Source organism: Eumetopias jubatus, unplaced genomic scaffold (genome assembly GCF_037043125.1).
Source record: "Eumetopias jubatus isolate StellerSeaLion01/CBP00866 unplaced genomic scaffold, mEumJub1_p1.0 scaffold_1, whole genome shotgun sequence".
Taxonomy (NCBI): domain Eukaryota; kingdom Metazoa; phylum Chordata; class Mammalia; order Carnivora; family Otariidae; genus Eumetopias; species Eumetopias jubatus.
The window spans coordinates 100,657,961-100,678,727 of NW_028274807.1; the positions used below are offsets into that span (position 1 = coordinate 100,657,961).

The 20,767-nt window shown below is 35.3% G+C and overlaps 1 non-coding gene and 1 pseudogene across 1 annotated transcript; one reads left to right on the forward strand and one right to left on the reverse strand.

Annotated features, from left to right (window-relative positions):
• Positions 1 to 1,428: 1,428 nt before the first annotated feature.
• Positions 1,429 to 20,334, forward strand: LOC114209025 (large ribosomal subunit protein uL23 pseudogene; annotated as a pseudogene).
• Positions 9,680 to 9,782, reverse strand: LOC114209178 (small nucleolar RNA SNORA1). The gene has a single exon (XR_003609275.1). It is a non-coding gene; the product is annotated as a small nucleolar RNA SNORA1 (small nucleolar RNA).
• Positions 20,335 to 20,767: the final 433 nt, after the last annotated feature.

Genomic DNA, 20,767 nt, shown 5'->3' on the forward strand with positions numbered 1-20,767 from the left:
AATAAATATGTGTGTTTAGCAAAATCATTGCCACAAAGTCAATATATATAAATCGTGATGTGTTATCCCTGTAATAAATTATTGGATGCATAAAAGTATTTTTATATTATTTAAAGGAGTATCAAAAGCATGAAATAATTAAAGTTTAACAAAGTAAGTGCAATACCTATACACTGAAAATCACAAAATATTTTTGAGAGAAACTGAAGAGTTAGTAAAGGAAGAGCTGGGCCATATTTATGGGCCGCAATACTGAATATTTTTCTGACCCAATTATTCCCAGAATAATCTATATGTTCAATGCAAACCTAATTAAAATTCATGCAAACTTTTTTTAGTAGAAATTGATGAAAAACTGAAACATATAATAATGCGAATGACCTAGACTACCAAAATAATTTAAAAAAAAAAGTCAAATTTGGAGGACTTAGTATAAAGCTACACTATGGCATATCTATAGATATGAAGATCAATGAAACAGAAAACAGAGTCTTAAAATAATCTAACACAATAGACTGATTTTTGACAAAAGTGTCTACGCAATTCAAGGGAGAAAAAATATTCTGTGCACCTACTGGTGCCGAAACAACCGAATATCCATATGTAATAGAAAATAAATTTCAAGTCTTTTATAACATCATGCACAAAAATTGTCTAAATATGGATCATAGAATTAAACATATGAGCCAAAACTTGAAAGTATTCTAGGGAAAATCCTGAAAACTTTGTGATAAGCAAGAATTTCTTAGGATACAAAATGCATGAATTATAAAGAAAAGCGGATAAATTGGAATTCATGAAGATTAAAAACTTTTCAAATAATACAACTAATTTTGTATATTGAAGAAGAAAATGAAAAGGTAATCAAAGCGCTTGAAGAAAATAATTGTACTACATCTTTCTGACATAGACTTATATACAAAATACATCAGGAATTTTTACAATTCAATAATTAGAGGATGAGCAACCTAACAAAAAAGGGCAAAATATTTGAATAAACACTACACCAAAGAAGATAGAGCGATCACTAAACACATAAAAAATATTCGACATCTTTAGCCATTGGGAAATGCAAATTCAAATAATAATAAAATAACAATACACACCATCAGAATTGAAAACTTTAAAAGCTGGCAACTATTGTTTATAATGCAAAGAGACTAAAATTTTTATACACTGTTGAGGGTGGGGGATATAAAATGGTACATCCACTCGGAAAACAATTTAGCAGTTTCTTAAGAGGTTAAATACACACTTAGAACACACAACCCAGCAGTTCCACTCTGAGAAATTCACCCCAACATAAATAAAAAATGTATACCCAACACTGTTATGAACCAAATGTGTCCCCTGAAAATTGATATGTTAAGTGCTGGTATTTGGAGTTGAGGCCTTTGGGAGATGACGAAGTTTAGATGAAATTTAGAAATGGGGCGCGGAGGGCAGCATTCCCGTGGTCCGGTGAGTGCACTTACAAGAAGTAGAAGACACACCAGAGCTTCCTCTCACTCCACATACTTGCAGCGACGAAAGGACATGTAAGCACCCAGGTAGTGGCTTCTACAAGCCAGGAAAAGGGCCCTCACCTAGAACCAAATCTGTCAGCACCTTGATCTTGGGCTTCCCAGCCTACACAACTATGAGAAATCTTTTCTGTTGTTTAAGGCACCGCGGGTCTATGGTATTTTATTTTAAGACACATGCAAATCTTTATATAGTAATGCACATAGCAGCTTTATTCCTAATAGCCCCAATTTGAACCTTAAATGTCCATCATCAAGAGAGAGGACAAATAAATTGTGCTATATCCATTTAGTGGAATACTTAGTCATAACATAAAAGAAGGTACGTTATAACAATGTGGATAAATTTCAAAATCACTATGCTGAGAGGAAGAAGCCAAATACAAAACAATACATGCTGTACGCAAAAATATGAAATTCTAGAAGAGACAAATGGATTTGGTAGTGACAGGTAACAGTTCAGTGGTGGCCTGGGGCCTGGGCTGGGCTGGGGTGGGAGCTGGGAGGGTTTGACAAGGCAGACTAGGGCCGGCAGGAAAGAATGGATTTGGTTTGAGTGAATCTTGATTATGGATAAGGTAGTACAGTGTGTGTGTGTGTGTGTGTGTGTGTGTGTGTGTGTGCGCGCTAACTCATCAAACTATACACTTGAAATGGATGCATTTATTTTATTTAAATTATACCCGAGCATTAGTATAAAAAATCAAAATTAAAATGTTAGAAAACCAGTATTAAATGGAAAAAATACAAAATGCAAAAAATTTTAAATATAAAAAAGTATAAAAAAGAATAAGAACAGCTAAATAGATTAATAAATAATAAATTGAAATGGTAAGCAAAGACTATCTCACACACCAAAGAGGCCCAGACTTAATTCTATAGATATAAAATTTTCCTGAAAAGTGTAAAGGCGTATGTAATTTCTTTCTTACAGGAGTTGTTACAGCAAATAGTAAAAGAACAAACATTACCTAATTTATTTCACAAAACCATTGCCACCTTGATTAGCAAAGTGGATTGGGAAAGTACAAAGAAAATAAATCACAGGCCTACTTTGTTTGGAATCACAAAAGTAGAAATCCTAAAGAAAGTATCAGCTAACTGATTTCCATCATACCTAACAATAATCATAGAAATAGAAATAAGGGTAGGATGGGGTTTATTATTTGCTCATATTGATAAAGGTGTGGAAAGAGTAAATGTGGTCACTAGTAGGGGGCTTATCAGCAATTTTGTAGATTGTGGTTCAATTTCCCCAAGTACAACCTCACCTCTGACTCAGAACAATAAGGAAGGGCCAGTGTTCCTTCAAGCCAGTCTCCCTTTATTCAGCATGTTGTCTGCATCACATGAAGCCTGCTGGTAAGTGCTGGGCTACTTACTATACAGTCAGGGCTGTCATGTCCTTCCAAGCCTTTTTGGTTGCTACTCTCCAACTGTTCTAGAAGTCCGTTTTATGAGAAAAGGCAACACAACAGTTCTGCGTGCCCAATCAGCTTTGCTCCAACTTCTGCTTAACAGACGGCATTTTCTCCAGCCTATAATGTTGTCAATTATCAGTGGTGGGATGGAAATAGAGTATTTGTTGTCCTTCTTGAAATATGATCAATTCTCACCACTCTGCTGGCAAAAATGAACGGAGCCATCAGTTACCTCGTTTCTTGTTGCACTGCAATGTGCTCATACCTTTTTTTTTTTTTTTTAAGATTTTATTTATTTATTTGACAGAGAGAGAGAAAGCACAAGCAGGGGGAGCAGCAGGCAGAGGGAGAGGAGAAACAGACTCCCCACTGAACAGAGAGCCCGATGCGGGGCTCGATCCCAGGACCCTGGGATCATGATCTGAGCTGAAGGCAGCCGCTTAACCAACTGAGCCACCCAGGCACCCCATACCTTCTTTATATGCTCACCAAATTCCCTTTGCATGCAATATAAGCCATGTGTTTCTGTGAGCATCTGTTATTTGTGGTGCATATTGGAACTCTTTCTTAGTTTCAAAACATATGATGTTATCTCTACTATTTTGCATCTTTTTGCCCATTTCTGTATGTGCTGGGGTGAGTGATGGCATAAATCTCTACTTATGACAGTTTCTTTGCAGTCACTCTATTGATAGATACTTTGTTATTTATGCACTGGTATTTATAACTTTACACTTGGGCTATAGAGAGTGTTTATTCCTCTTAAACTGCTTTTTTTCATACATAGACATAAAAATGTTAATCTATCACCAATAGGTATTTCAATTTAGATTTTTTCCCCCATCATAAAGATGAATGGAACTGAATCACTTACATTCCAAATCAAGTGCAAGCTTTTACAATATAATGATTCAACAATTCTACGCATTCCTGACGTTTGCTCTCTGTGTTTAAGACTGTTTTTTGCCTCTTTTTTGTTGTTTATTCATTTGTTTTGTTTCTTAAATTCACCATATGAGTGAAATCATATAGTATTTGTCTTTCGCTATTTCTTAGCATTATACCCTCTAGGTCCATCCATATTGTTGCTAATGGCAAGATCTCCTTTTTGTGATTAATATTCCAGTGTGTGTGGTGTGTTTGTGATGTGTTTGTGTGTGTGTATATACAGCACTCTTTGATCTATGGATGGACACTTGGGCTGCTTCCATATCTTGGCTATTGTAAATAATGATGCAATAAACATAGGGGTGCATATATCTTTTCAAACTAGTGTTTTTGTTTTCCTTGGGTAAATACCCAGTAGCAGAATTATTGGATCATCTGGTAATTCAATTTTTAACTTTTTGAGGAACTTTCATACTGTCTCCAGAGTGGCTGCACCAGTGTGCATTCCCACCAACAGTGCATGAGTTTCCTTTCTTTCCACATCCTCACCAACACCTGTTATTTCTTGTCTTTTTGATCTTAGCCATTCTGACAGGTGTAAGGTGATATCTCATTATAGTTTTAATTTACATTTCTCTGATGATTAGTGATGTTGAGAAACTTTTTATGTGTCTGTTGGCCATTTCAAAAAATGTCTATTCAGGTCCTCTACCCATTTTTAGTTGGATTATTATTATTATTATTTGTTGTTGTTGTTTGCTCTTGAGTTATATAAGTTCTTTATATAATTTGGATATTAGCCCCTTATCTGGTATATCATTTAAAATATCTTCTATTAAGTGTTTTGTCTTTTTGTTTTGTTGATGATTTCCTTTGCTGTGCAGAAGCCTTTTATTTTGGTATAGTCTGAACAGTTTGGTTTTTGTTTCCCTTGCCTGAGGAGACATTTCTAGAAAAACATTTCTGCAGCCAATGTCAAAGAAATTACTGCCTATGTTTTCTTCTAGGAGTTTCATGGTCTCAGGTCTCACATTTAAATCTTTAATCCATTTTGAGTTTATTTTTGTACATGGCATAAGAAAGTGATCCAGTTTCATTCTTTTGCATGTTGCTGTCCAGTTTTCCTGGGACCATTTGTTGAAGAGACTGTCTTTTCTCCTTTACATATTCTTCCTCATTTGTCATAGATTAATTGACTGGGTTTATTTCTGGGTTCTCTATTCTGCTCTACCAATGTGTCTATTTTTATGCCCATACCACACTGTTCTGATTACCATAGTTTTGTAGTATATCTTGAAATCTGGAATTATGATACCTCCAGCTTTGTTCTTCTCTTTCAACATTGCTTTGGATACTTGGGGTCCTGGGTTCTACACAAATTTTATTTTTATTTCTTCTAGTCCCGTGAAAAATGTTGTTGGTATTTTGATAAGAATTGCACCAAATCTGTGGATTGCTTTTTTATTCTAGTTTTAAACTTGTGTGGACTAGAAACATGAGAGAAGACATTCTGGAAATCTTTCCTTCAATTTACTCCTGTTGCTATTTCACACATTTATTCACCCATACAAATCTCAGTCACAGAGAATATGTTGCATAGCAAGTAACATATCCACTTATGTATATAAAATATTCACATATAATAATCTTTAATATTCTCAGAAGTTTATGTAAATAAAAACAGAATTATTATAAAATAATTTGTAAAAGTCAATGTTTTCAAAAGTGGTAATCAATGTACTGTTCCATTCCTTATTAATGAAAGAATACAATTTATATACTATATTATTAATACTATACCTAAAGAAAATTATTCTTTAACTCCTTGAAATTCTTCAAGTTAAAGGCACTCTAAAGGAAATTTTAAAAACTAAAGACAATATATATGAGTGCTTTAAAACTATTTTTTTAAAAATCCTCTATGCCTGGGGCACCTGGGTGGCTTAGTTGTTAAGCATCTGCCTTCGGCTCAGGTCATGATCCCAGGGTCCTGGGATCAAGCCCTGCATCGGGCTCCCTGCTCGGCGGGAAGCCTGCTTCTCCCTCTCCCACTCCCCCTGCTTATGTTCCCTCTCTCGCTGTGTCTCTCTCTGTCAAATAAATAAATAAAATCTTAAAAAAAAATAATAATCCTCTATGCCTGAGTAAGTCTCTATTTTCTAGAAAGAATGTTAACTTCCTAATGTCTCCTATGAAGATATTAAACCATTGGAAATTAGCATTTTTCTGTAAATTCTTGCTCTCTTAATTGTCTAGAAATTCATTGTTTTAAGGTTTCAAATACATGCCTATTAATTTTATAGCTATTATTTATTATTTTTATATATCATATTTTGAAGTAATAGTATTTTTTTTAATACGACTATAAGGCTGTGACTAATAAATCAAGTTTTTAGTTGTACTTTATAATAGTCCCTTGGATGTATATTTATTATTTGAGGATAAATAACAAACATAATGTAAATATTTCAATGATTAGCATTGCCCCAGAAACTCTAAACATATTGAATAAAATATGTTGTGTTAAACAATGAAATATTTGTGAAGTACATAACAAACTATAATTACATGAAATAAAAACCTCTGAGGGAAATAATATAAACTCTATTGAAAACATTTTTAGAAATAGTAATAATAAATATACATTTGCAATTTAATATTAACCTTAATATTAACTTGACATTGCATATTTTGTATTCTCCTTAGACCCTGGAAATATTCCTTTTCTGTGGATTTACCACACTCCAGAATGCTTCTTTGTTTTGAATCATTTCATCTCAATAAACCAAGGATTTCAATTCATGTAAGAATATACATTATATATCTGTCTTAATAATAATTCAGTGCTACCCATTTGAATATTTACTATCAGAGAATAATTCCTTCTGCATCAGAAATCAGGAACTTGATCTGAAGTTCACCTGCCTTCAAAATATCAAAATACCATCATCTTGTTATACCTTCCAGACAAAAGAAAGGATGGCATATCTTCCTAATGCATTAAGGCAAAGATCATAGGGTTGAGGGACAGAAGTCTTGGATTTGTGCCTGGATATGGCCTTTATTGACTGCCCATATCATCAGGTATCTCTGAGTTTTACCTCTCTCTCCTGGGAGAATGAATGCACAAATGAAATTTACTTGGAAAATGTAAATCATCATCCGTATTGTTTGGTATCTTAACCAGGAACACTTCAATGACGAGTCAGGACTGATTGATTTGTCCTCAAATTCAAACTGATGGTAAGCCAATGTGACATTTTCTCTTTGATTTCCTATTAGTTAAGATCCAATCAGTTAATAGAGGCAGTTACTATGAGCATCTGGTCACAAAGGAAGTCGAAGAAAAGGAAATCAAGAGAGCAGAACTGGTTGGCAGGAGGTGAAACCAAGGAGCTACTGTGAGAAATTCATCCAAATCACGACAGAGAAAAATGTCCTGGCTTTTTCCTTCTTCCCACCTTCCAGCGTTCTGCCATGGACCTCACTGGCACTTGCCAAAAACCAGCCTGGGAACAATGGTGTGAAGCACTCAGTGTTTTGTGATAAAAAGATCAGGGTGGAGGTGGGAATGAATTTGTAAGCAGAGAGGCAAATGATCAGCAGGTATGAGCTTATCTCTAGGATGGCCTTTTCTCAGATGATAATAGGCATTTCCAGAAGGAAAGGTATGTTTACCAAAATAGCACTGATAAAATGCCTGCCCTCCATCACAAATTTCCCTAGTACTTGATCTATTATGCTATGAACACTACTCCCCACTCCAAAATTGTGCTTCAATGGAATGAATAGGTTTTCAGAAGGACAAAATAAGAACTGATTAAAACAGTAATGATCCTTCCCTTCTGTCTTGATATCCCTTTAGCTCTCCCTTTGCAGGAGGACAGGCTATATCCAAATTCAGTTTCCTCTGTCAGGAAGGACTTAGTCATGATCTCTAGGCATGGACATCAGACATTCCCAGACAAAGGCTATAAATATCTGGCATACCAAACCAGTTAGTTGGCTTGGCACCAAGAAGGTTCTAAATTCATCCTGCTACCCACTTCACACAAACACACACGCAAGTTTGCTTTCATGTTTGCTGTGTCAGAATAAGAAAGATGGGAGTATATTAGGTTCCTGAGTCTGCTGTAATAAAGTACCACAGACTGGGTAGCTTGAAATAAAAGAAATTTACTCTCCCACTGTTCATGGAAGTCAGAAGTGTGAAATCAAGGTCTTGGCAGAGCTGTACTTTCTCAGAAGGCTCTAGGGGAGAATCTTTCCTTCCAGAGGGAACTCTTCCAAGCTTTTGGTGCTGCTGGAATTCCTTGGCTTCTTTGTGGCCACATCACTCCAGTCTCTGCCATGGTCTCCAACATTGCTTTCCCCTCGTCTGCCTGTGTGCCCTCTTCCGTTTGTCTCAAATTTCCCTCTACTTTTTCTATTACAAAGGATACTTGACATTGAATTTAGGGTCCACCCTTATAATCCAGGATTATCGAATCTCAAGATCATTAACTTAATCACAACAGAAAAGATCCTCTTTTTTTTTTTTTTTTTCCAAATAAGGTAACATTTGTGAGTTCTAAGGATTTAACCTGGATATCTTTTGAAGGACTACTTTTGTCTTTTCTTTTTTTTCACCTACCATAGTGGGAAAAAATGTCCTTGCATTGCATTGCACTGGAATGTAGATTCACATAGGAACCCCAACAAACCCCAACTTCAACATATTTCTCTGTAGGAAAATGGGAGAATCAAAAGGAATCTGACCTTCTCTTCTCTTGTTGACCTTTAGCCTATATGAATTTCCAAGTCCTTTTTCACAACAAAGCTTACTTCTTTAATGAGAACTATGTGTTGTTTGGGAATTAACAGTGGAGATCAGAAGGGATACCTATTACACTACAACAATGCACTGTAACAGATTAGTTTAGGAGACCTATTTTGAATGGTTATCACACACATATAATAGGATACAAACTTACATTTCTAGAATAACATGACTGTGCAGCCCACAGACCTAGGAAAATGACAGCATGGAAAGAAACACAACACATTCTAACAAAACCTGAATTCTTCAGTGATCTTAAATTGTCCCCTCTACCCCTGCCTACTCATGAGGAAATCACTGCTGCAGGTAGGTTGCAACCACCAATTCCAGGCTTTTCCTAATGCATAAAAACCCAGCAACAGCTGACTTCGTTAGCTCTCTTGGAAGTAAAGAATCACCATTAAGGCACATATATTCCAAATGATTTTTCCTTAGTGAATCATGCATTTATTATAGTTATTTCTTTAAGTTAACAAATTCTTATTTAAGGAATTTTGCATTTGATTCCTTCCACTACCAATCACCACAGTTCTTTCAAAGTCAGAATCAAAATCTTCAAAAGAACTTTTGTTCAATCCACAGTTATCACTGTCAGTCCAGAGTTCTTTCAGTTGGGCTTCTCCCCTTGGATGTGGACATAGCCAAATTCAAAAATCCCCCACCTGTAATCTTTGGGATCCAATTTCTTTATTTTAGGGCCCAAGAATTCAAACTGTAGGAAGTATATTGATTGCTATTTTGGCAAGTGATCTAAAATTATTATTCCTTCATTGTTTCTAATACTGAAAAGTCTTGGGGGCCCGGGTGGCTCAGTTGGTTGAGTGTCTGCTTCGGCTCAGGTTATGATCTCAGGGTCATGAGATTGAGCCCCACATCGGGCTTCATGCTTAGCAGGAGCCTGCTTCTCCCTCTCAGTCAGCCCCGCCTGCTCGTGCTCTCTCTCTCTCTCTCTCTCTAATAAATAAATAAAATCTTAAAAAAAAAAAGAAAGTCTTGTTACTTCCACTCTACTCCATAAGTCTAGCAGAAAATGTTACAGGCCTCATTGTCATCATTGTAACAAGCTTGCTGTGTTGGAAGCATAACCTGTGTCTCAATACAGCCACATTCAGTTAGTTTTATATATAGGCTATATGCAGCATAGAAAACAGAACTTTAATAAAATAAATTAATAATTAATTATATCAAGATTATCCAAAATTATTTAAATGAAATTGAAGACTTGAAAGAAAATTTCTCATAAGTCTGCCAAATGTTTATTACAAATCATGTTTTTGGGGTGCCTGGATGGCTCAATTGGTTAAGCATCTGACTCTTGGTTTTGGCTCAGGTCATGATCTCAGGGTCCTGGGATCGAGCCCCACATCAGGCTCCACACTCAGCCAGGAATCTGCTTGAGGATTTCTCTCCCTCTTCCTCTGCCCCTCCCCCAACTTGCATTTGCTTGCACTCCCTCTAAAGTAAATAAATACATCTTTAAAAAAATGTTTTATTTTAAATTATGTTTTGTTATAAAATGAAAGAGCCTATATTTTCTTAAAAAGAGTAAGCATCATGGAAGATATAATAGAAGAGAAGCATTTCATTTGTTTAGATTGGGATTAGCAATCTATGGCCATTGCCTGTTTTTACATAAGAGCCCATGGAAGAGTTTTGAAATTTCAAAACGGTTAAAATAATCAACAGAAGACAATATCTTACAACACATGAACATTTTAGGAAATGCAAATTTTGGTGCCCATAAATAAGAGTTTCACTGAATACAACTATACTCTACGGTATATCTATGGTTGCTCACATGCCCCAACAAGAGTTGAGTAGTTGTGACAGAAATGATATGGGCTATAGACCCCAAAAGATTAACTGCCTGGCCCTTTATAGGAAAGTTTTTCCAACATCCAGGGTAGATGACTGAACCAAAAAAAAATTATCCCAAACAAAATATATCACGTATCATAATTACTATAATCTCTGTCCCCCTACTGTTTCTACCTATCTCTCTCTCTCTCTCCCTCTTTCTCTCTCTCTCTGTTTGAATTTCTTCTAAGCCTTCAATGACTCACTAATGACTTTAGGAAAACATTTAAATTCTAGGCCAGAACTTCAAAACTCCTAAATCTAACACTAAACAAATTATCCCAGTTGTATCTCTTATGTCCTAAACAACCAAATCCTGACAAGTTGTTTCCATACTCATCATCCTCACAAATCTAGAGGGTTTGTCATCTTATTCCTGCTCCTGAATGAAAGCCTACCCTCTGCCCTCCATCCTTGATTCAAAATCTTCCCTTTCTGTCGAATCATTGTATTTCACTCAAGGATGGAGTACATCTCTCCTCTTCTTTTTTTTAATACTTTTCATTGATGATATCCTGCTATGTATCATATTTGTCTCATTTTTTTTTGCATTAAGGATTCCAAATGTTAAGTAATATTTTGGAATATTTCCCCACTTTTACAATATCCACCCCTAATATACAAATTACTGCATCTCTCTCCTATAATTAGGGGCTATTTCTCGTATAACTTGGATTCTTTAACCTCTCCTCACAGTGTTTTTCAAGTTATAAGAACTTGATTTCTTATTATTGTATCTAGAATATTCTGAAACAAAAGCAGAGATATAGAAATCAATGCATATTTAAAAAACGATTATATGAACCATATATTTATGTTTTATTTTAATTTTTTAAAAGATTTTTATTTATTTATTTGACACAGAGAGAGAGAGAGAGAGCATGCACATGCAAGCAGGCAGAGCAGCAGGCAGATGGAGAGGGAGAAGCAGGCTCCCTGCTGAGCAGAAACCTCAACATGAGGCTCAATTCCAGGACCCTGGAATCATGACCTGAGCCGAAGGCAGACACCTAATTGACTGAGCCACCCAGGTGCCCTATATTTTTGTTTTAAATTTATGAAAGATATATGAGAAACAAAAAGGAGGGAGGGAGAGAGGGAGGGAGGGAGGGATAGAGAGGCACATGGCATTTGAAAGCAACACCAGAACATTCCAACAAAGCCCCTGGTCTGACATCTGCGTTCCAGCCCCAGTATCCAGATATCTGTTGATGAAATGGTAGAATCAGTGCTGTGGCCATCTGTACCAATTAACTGAACACTAATGTTCTTGCTGCAGCTGATGGTTGAGACCTCTGCAGCACGATAAAGTGCCTGGAAATTCTATTTGCCATTTTGTGGAAAGGGGTAGGAAATATTGATCAAGGCTATAACATAAGACCTCATGCAATTCAAAACAATAGAGAGACATTAAGACAACAAATATTTTCAACTAAAGAATAAAGGGGTTCGTTGTGCATCGGCTATGCGTAATTATGAACAGTTGCTACCTTCCTAATTGGATGATTGGGAAATGCTTTTTAGCTGTGGGCATCCAACTGCCAGGGTCGAAATTGTTCACTGTGTACACTGATGTCTGATGAACAGTCTTCATACCCATAGCTCTTGCCCTGTCTAAAAGTACTCACCTTTAGGCTTTCAATAACAAAAGCCAACCAGCATTAATTTACATTATGATGAGAAATGGGAAAGGAGCATGTTGCTAGTAAATGAGAAAATTTTTTCTTAAAACCTGTGACAAATTCGAATCAGCTAAATCACAAAAAAGGTCATCTTGTGCTATTTCCTGAAGCTACAAGTCTCTGAATTTTTATCTACTAATTATATGTAGTTCATACAAAAATGCCTAATTTTGGTTCCAATGAATTTGGAGTTATGTATATTTGCACAAAAATATTTTATTTAACTCAGGATACAATGCTGTCAGGATATTATGTAAGCTGATAAAAATATACTCTGGCATCACTGAAGCAACAACAGCCGAAGGAGCAACTGCCTTTGGAAATTGGAACAAGGCTAGTGATCCAGGGAGAGCACTAGTATTTTCATGGTCCTATAGAACTGGTCTTCATTTTATCTGAAATTATCTGGATACTCCCAGTCAATTTCACACAGTCCACTGTGCAGCATATAGATGCCTGTGTCAGCCATCCCACCTTGGTTTTTTTTTTTTTTTTTGGTTGTTGTTGTTGTTTTTAATAGCAACTTTCTGTGACAAAGTAGATTTTATCCAAAAAAATAGCTATCATACCACAGGGAAAAACGCAACTTTCAGAGTAGGATGAAGAAAGCATTTCTTCCAATGCACTGCTACACTGAAAAAAATTAGGTGAAGATTTAGCTTACCTCTCAGATAATACACTGCAGCCAAATCAGCAGGGAATTTATGTCTGCCAGGGCGTAGTGATAGTGACAGATATAGATACTGCAATCTGGTTTCTTTCTAATTGTTCTGTCATTCAAAACATTTGTGTGAGGATTAAGAAAGAAAAAAAAGATGATACTTAAATATGGGTAAAGCTGAGATAGAAAGTGAAAAGCATCCTTATACCCCAGTTGCCTGGTTCCTACATTCTTGCCTTTGCGTCTATGAATTTCAATATTTGTTAAGTACAACTCTGTTGTGCTATAATAAGAGTCTTTCAAAATACAACGGACTAGAACATGAGTCAAGCCTCCATGTTTTATGATGCTATTTCCCCAGGCAGCCCAGCTTACTGCACCTCATCTTGCCCCAGCGTTAACATTAGAGGGAAATATTAAGAGTTCCATCATTGCCTGAAAAGTGAAATACATCTTTGAAGGCTTCATAGAGGCTAGGAATAGAAATATTATAAAAATGTCACCAGAGAATTAAAAACACATTCCATATTTGCTTTTTAGGTTTAAGAGTAAATGACTGAAAGTCTGTTCTGATGCTAAGTTTCAACAAAACATTATCAGGCAATGGCTTTAGATATAATGTGGCAAGTCATATTATTTTTCTAATTATAATTTGTTAAGCAAAAAACATGGGACATACAAATATAGCAGCAAAAGGATATAGCTAAATCTAAAACTAAATTATTAGAGTAAGTTCTTCATTATTTGATATCCTACTAAATACAATTTTTGTGAACAGCATGTGTACTAAAGCCCTATGTGATAGCAGTAAAACAGCATGGGTAATTGGTCTCCTGCATCAATATCTTAAAGCTATTAAAATTATTATGTATTTTTCAATTTCATGCAAAACTTCAAAATCTCAAAATTAAAACAACATTTTCTGCCTTACTGTAAGGACCATGAGGATATAAACATTTTTTTTTGTATTTGCTACTGATAAAGATGAGTACCCAAAACAGTTCATAAATAGAAAACAAGTGCTCAAAAAATACCTTTAAATAAATAAAATGGTAATTATTTTCAGAAGTAACAATGACAAAAGCATTTTTAAAATTTCTGTGCTTGCCTACCTTTTATTTTTTGCAAATTTATAAAATAAATTTTGGCAATTTCTTTTAAGTGATTTTATTGTTGGTTATATTTCAAAGTATCACACCGATCTTTAAATTGGCAATTTGCTATTGTGGGTTGAATCACATCCCCGTCGAATTCACATGTTGAAGTCTTAACCCTCTGCACCTCAGAATGTGACCTTATTTGGAGATAGGGTCTTCACAGAAGCAATCAATTTAAAATGTCATTAGGGTGCGTTTTAATCTAATATGGCTGGTGTCCTTTTAAAATGGACAGATACACACATAGAAAGAACACCATGGAAAATGAAAGCAGAGATCAGGGTGACGTTTTTATAGCCAAGAGACATCAAGGATGACCAGTAAACTACCAGATGCTGGGGGAGAGGCATGGAACAAACTCGCCCTCAGAGGCCTTAGAAGGAACCAACCCTCTGACATCTTGACTGTGTACTTGTAGCCTCAGGAACCAAGACAATACATTTCTGTTGTTTAAGCCACCCAGTTTGTGGTACTTTGTTACAGCAGCCCTCAAAAACTAATACTAATATTAGCAAACCAGTAATGTGCATAGGTTTGTCTGGTGGTTGTTTCTCAGGAAATACAATAATTATTATTTTTTTAAAACATCTTTTTTTTAAAGATTTTATTTATTTATTTGAGACAGTGAGTGAGTGAGAGAGCAAGAAGGAGCAGGGGAGGAGCAGAGGGAAAGGGAGAAGCAGGCTCCTCGATGAGCAGGGAGCCCATTGAGGGGCTTCATCCCAGGACCCTGGGATCATGACCTGAGCCGAAGACCGACGCTTAACCGACTGAGGCCTCAGGTGCCCGAAGTACAATAATTATTCACAGCATGCCATGAATATTATGTTGTTTAATAAGAAAATATATTTTACTTATATATTTTATATATTATATGTTTGTTTATATATTATATTTACTTATTAAATATATTTATTATGTTGTGTAATAAAATATATTTTACTTAAAAGCACTGTTGTCCTTACCAAAAAAACCAAAAACTTACAAATTAGCTTTTCTTCCATATTTAAAAGAGATGTTTTTCAAACCCTAAGAAGTTTTTCAGTTAATTTTTCAAGAACTACCATGAATAATAATAATATTTTGCAGCTTTCAACGAATATAGCTTATATATCAAATTTACACGTGAAAGAGAAGACATATTTCAAGGACTCTTTAAAATCTCTGGTTAGTTTTGGAAGTCTAACTTGCTCATGAGTTTAATTTTTTTAATCACCACGGGATTGTTAGGCAAATACACAATAAGAATCTTTTGTAAACTGGCAAAAAATATTTTAAGCGTAAAATAAACTAAAATAAATATAAAATAACTATATCTTATATTTATAAAGAATTTTATGATTAAAAAGTAAGTCCTTTAATCTTCAAAACTCTATGGGGCAATATCTTAGGCATTATTTTTGCAAATTTGACCGCATGTCAAATTGACCGATACCTGGAGGAACTAGATATTAGACTGGTGTACAGGACCGAGTTTTGAAGGAAGGGAAAACATAACACAATCTCCTGTTTTTGTGATTATTATTACATATTGCTATCGCATGTAAGTATATACGAAAATAAATCACCCTAGGACTTCAAATCAAACCCCTCCCTAAAGTATTTTAATGAGACTTGGCAGAGATATGTGTCTTCCAACTCTAGCTTTGTTTAAATTTTAAACTCTTCAAGTTAACTACAATTGGAAAATGTTTGCTTACTTTGTTCAAAGGTCTCACAAGCTCAGCAAATCTTTTTAGAACACAAATTCAACTTTCTGCCTTCCTTTCTGTCTCTGCTACACAGTACTTCAAAAGTGTTATTTAACCTTTTACGTTGTCTCTTTTTTAACTACTCATTCTGTGTGTGTGTGTGTGTGTGTGTGTGTTAAATATCTTATCCATGCAAAGTAAAATTTGCCTACACATCTGTAACTGTGATTACTCATAACTTAAATGTCAAATCCAGGGCATGTAACTTAACCTTGAGTTAGAATATGTTTAAAATAAATGACTATCCACTTACAAATTTGAAGAATTAAAGTATGTGTTTGTCATTAATAACTTTGAAAAATATTTGGGAATCCCATGCAGGTGACCTGTCATAGTTAATAATAAGTATGCACTGGTCAAACTATTACCTAAATATTTATTTTTGTTGTTCAAAAATTTGAAGCTATTGCTCATATATGCCTTTTAAGTGGTATTATTTAATACTTAAATGCAAAACTTCACATAAAAAGTAAGAATATAATATTTTGGGGAGTGTCTTATATAACATAAACCATCTCTCATAATGAGAATTTGTATTTTCTTTAATCTCAATTAGAATGAAAAGCCAATTCTCCAAGGTTGAATCTCAGTCAGAGCATGTCTTTTATGACCTCCTGCAATAAGTGAATGTACTGATGAAAATGGAAAACACTAGAATGCCCAGATATAGTCCTCTACACAGGTGAAAAGTAATTTTTCTCCACAACCAAAAGTTTATAAATCACATGTTCTGCAGAAGTTCGCACTTAGTCACTGATGCCAGTGAAAGCTTGACTGCCTCTACAGATAGTTATTCCAGTGATAAAGCAGCTGCTGGGGGCCATCTTGTAGCATTGTTACTGTTAAAATGGCGGCTGACTACCCAAATTTGATTTACAGTGAGAACTCCCATAAGAAAAAACTCTCAAGACTATGGACTCTGAGAACTGAGGGTTCTCAGAGGGGAGGGGGTGGGGGATGGGCTAGCCTGGTGATGGGTATTAAAGAGGGCACATATTGAATGGAGCACTGGGTGTTATACGCAAACAATGAATCATGGAACACCACATCAAAAACTAATGATGTATTGTATGGTGACTAACATAACAAAAGAAAATAAAAAAGAAAAGAAAAAGTTCTCGATAGCTTGGGGCCTTTCTCCGTGCTGCCCCTCCAGCATTAGTGATTCTGGCCACAGTAGACTGGCAACCTCATCACCACATCTGCATAACACTTTAGATTATTGTGGGATGTTCATGCCTTTGTTTTCATTTTACCTAATACGGCATCACAGAAAAACAGAAAGATCTTAGAACTCCTTTCTTTCTCTTTTTTTTTTTTGCTTCCTGTATTTGTTTTTTCCTTTCTGACATTATTAATGCTTCCTATGTACAAGGAACTTGTTTGATATTTAACACTAGTGAACATATGAATAAACATATTAGAGGTTAGCATATAACAGAATCACAAGTAGAAACAGTAACAGAAACATAAGTGAAAAGAATCTCAGTTTATATACCCACAGTACAGGTGTTGCTTTCTCCAGTAGTGAAAGATGTATTCACTTTTCTAAACTTTCTAATTGCAAACTCCTAGTGCTGTCCTGAATAGATATTTTCTTGAAGTTTTAAAGATTACCATAAGCTTATCTAAGTGAATGACATTTTCTACTAAAGAATAATGTTTAATCGGGAATGAGTCTTTTGCTTTGGGAATATTCCCAATTCACTGTAAAGGCAATTTCCTACTTTTAAAATGTAATACCGTTTTGATGTGCAGCAAGCTAGTTTCTCTAATATTAATATTAATGAATTTGAGATCAGTTTTGTACCTGGAAAATCAATAAAAAGCATAAATGCATTTCACTAAGAAGACTACAAGAATACTCTGTAGCTTATAAAAGGTACCTAGAGCCACTGTCTCAAGACCAAAACATGTCAACTGTTAATCTGTTGTACTGTATAAAGTAAGCATTCATAGTCTTTTGTTATTGTTGTTAATAATGTTGCCAATTACAATATTATGATCTTTCTTTGAACACTATAGAATGTGTATACAATACATACTTTACCTATTATAAGTGGACTTTCAGAGAGCAGACGAACACAAACCAACTCAGTAGAAAATCAAAGGTCATTACTTAGGGCTAAACTTTAGGGCTCAAATTTCCCACTGCTGAATGATTTTCTTATACACCTTTCTTTGCAGTAAGAGTACAGTGGTCATATCCTTCTGCTAACCTCTGCTTCCAGGGCTTAATAAAAAGCCTAACTTAGAGTCTGTGTTCAATAAATTTATTTTTTTCAATTAAATCACATGAAATTGGTCATACATAACAAATGTTTGAATGAATAAATGAATTTTGAATCAGTTAAAAAGTCACACTTTGATTAATTTTAGCTTCATCGGTACCATTAATATCACTTCAGTTAACTTAAAAAATGAAGACAATTGAATTAAGTTATATCAATATTAATGATTATTTTATTTCCAAATACATTTAATTATATTTATTATGCACTAAAATCATAATAAAAATGCTATGTGCCTTCAGTTGACAGAAAATAATTTTTAATTTGAATAATGAACTTCTACTTCATTTATCGTCAGTTCATATTTTCTGTGATAAATTTTTTGAAAGCATATGAGCTATAAATGAGATATAGACAACATGTACATTAAATTTTCTTATAAATACAGATATTAATGTTCAAGACATAAGGTCCTGATTAGTTTTTTCATTATTGACTTTCAGAAACATAGAAGCTTTTAATTGGATGATAATGCACAGTGGGAAGGGTTCATTCCTGAAGAAGTGCCTAGAGAATACATCGATGGCATGAATGCATTTCAGGTTTAGTGAGCTGCCTGGAACAGCATTAGAATCAAACACACACAGATCTACCAGCACGAGGCAGGGAGAGGCACAGCCATAAATCAGCCCCTGCAATTATTAAAAGATGATCAGTAGAAATTCCCAAAAGTTTGCAACTAGATTTTGAAATACCAGATCTTGATTAACATTTTAAACAGAATTCTAATATTCTACCATTGCCATCACCATTCAGGAGGATGACTCAGAAAGAAAGCAGACCGTGGGCTGCACAGCTGTGCTTTAATACAGACTGGGAAAGAAAAGAAGGATGAGGTGACCTCCCAAAGTTGCTTGCTAAACTAAAATTCAGCTCAACCCTGAAAAAAAAATTTATTTTACAGCTTGCATCTTGTTAGCTTAATTGAGTTCTTCCTTTATTCCAGATAAGCAACAGAGCTCCTCTCTCTCTTTTTTCCATCAGTAAGTTTCAGAACTTCCAAGTTCCTATTTTATTGCTTATTAAATGTTTGTCAAATGAGGAGCTTGCTCAGGCCTGTTAATTGGTATGGCTTCCCATATCCTGTCACATTGACTTGGCCAGAAACGTAGCAAAATAAAGATCTGCTAATTAGTTGTGTGAGTCTGTTACAAGTGATTTCACAGTGCAAATGTGCACACAAAACATTGAAAATGCTTTCAATTTTCTTCTTCCTTTTTTGAAAATCTTGGTTTTAAAACCTATGCTTAATAGACCCTAGTGACAAAGATATAATACAATAATTTTATGAAGTTTTACCAAAACTGAGATTAAATACATACAGGATATTGAGGAGAATTTATATGATTTAGAAAAGATAGTAACTTAAGCAGAACTATGCAGAGATATAGAATTTTTTAAAAAACATACCAGCTATGTAAGGTGAATTCAAAAGCAATTCATTATGTGAAAAATAAGCAGGGAAATAAAAAGCACTCCTAAGACCTCGGCAAACAATAATAATAATTGAATACCGAAGTTTCAATCCCCAACTTTTTTCCGCAAAGATATAGTGAAATTAGTGATAATGCAGCAGAATGGAATGTGATCCAAAGATCCATTGATTCAATTATCTCTTGCCAGTGTTTATGGCTTCTCTGGGACAGAGGTTCCCAAAATTCTAGTCTCTCGCAGCCGGTGAGTCAATCACAGTGGGCATCAATATGTTGGAGAATCTATTTTTTTTAATAAATAATTTCCTTTTCTGCCCTTTTACGAAGGTGGCGCCGAAGGCTAAGAAGGAAGCCCCTGCCCCTCCCAAAGCCGAAGCCAAAGCAAAGGCTTTGAAGGCCAAGAAAGCGGTGCTGAAAGGCGTCCACAGTCACAAAAAAAAAAAGAAAATCCGCACGTCATCTACGTTCCGACGACCCAAGACACTGCGTCTGCGGAGGCAGCCCAAATATCCTCGAAAGAGCGCCCCCAGGAGAAACAAGCTTGATCACTATGCCATCATCAAGTTCCCCCGACCACTGAGTCAGCCATGAAGAAAATAGAAGACAACAACACACTTGTGTTCATTGTGGATGTCAAGGCCAATAAGCACCAGATCAAACAGGCTGTGAAGAAGCTCTAGGACATTGACGTGGCCAAGGTCAACACTTTGATCAGGCCTGATGGAGAGAAAAAGGCCTATGTTCACCTGGCTCCTGACTATGATGCTTTGGATGTTGCCAACAAAATTGGAATCATCTAAACTGAGTCCAGCTGGCTAAATCTAAATTAAATTTTTTTCACCAAAAAAAAAAAAAAATAATAATAATTTCCTTTTCTTTGAAATAGAAATATATTTTGCATTTTCCTCCTTGATTAAAAAATGCATGTAATCTGCCATACCTTTCTATAGCTGGACTCTAGGAAGAAAAATACAATAAGAACAACTATTAGGCACTTACTGTATGTGAGGCACTACCCTATGAATATTACTATTTTCTTAAAGATTTTATTTATTTATTTATTTGAGAGAGAGAGAGCATGAGTGGGGGTAGGAGCAGGGGGAGGACGAGAGACAAGCAGACTCTGTGCTGAGCGTGGAGCCCAACATGGGGCTTGATCCCAGGACCCTGAGATCATGACCTGAGCTGAAACCAAGAGCTGGATGCTTAACCAACTAAGCCACCCAGGTGCCCCTAAATATTATTATTTAATGTTTTATTAATCACACATTACTGATATAGAAC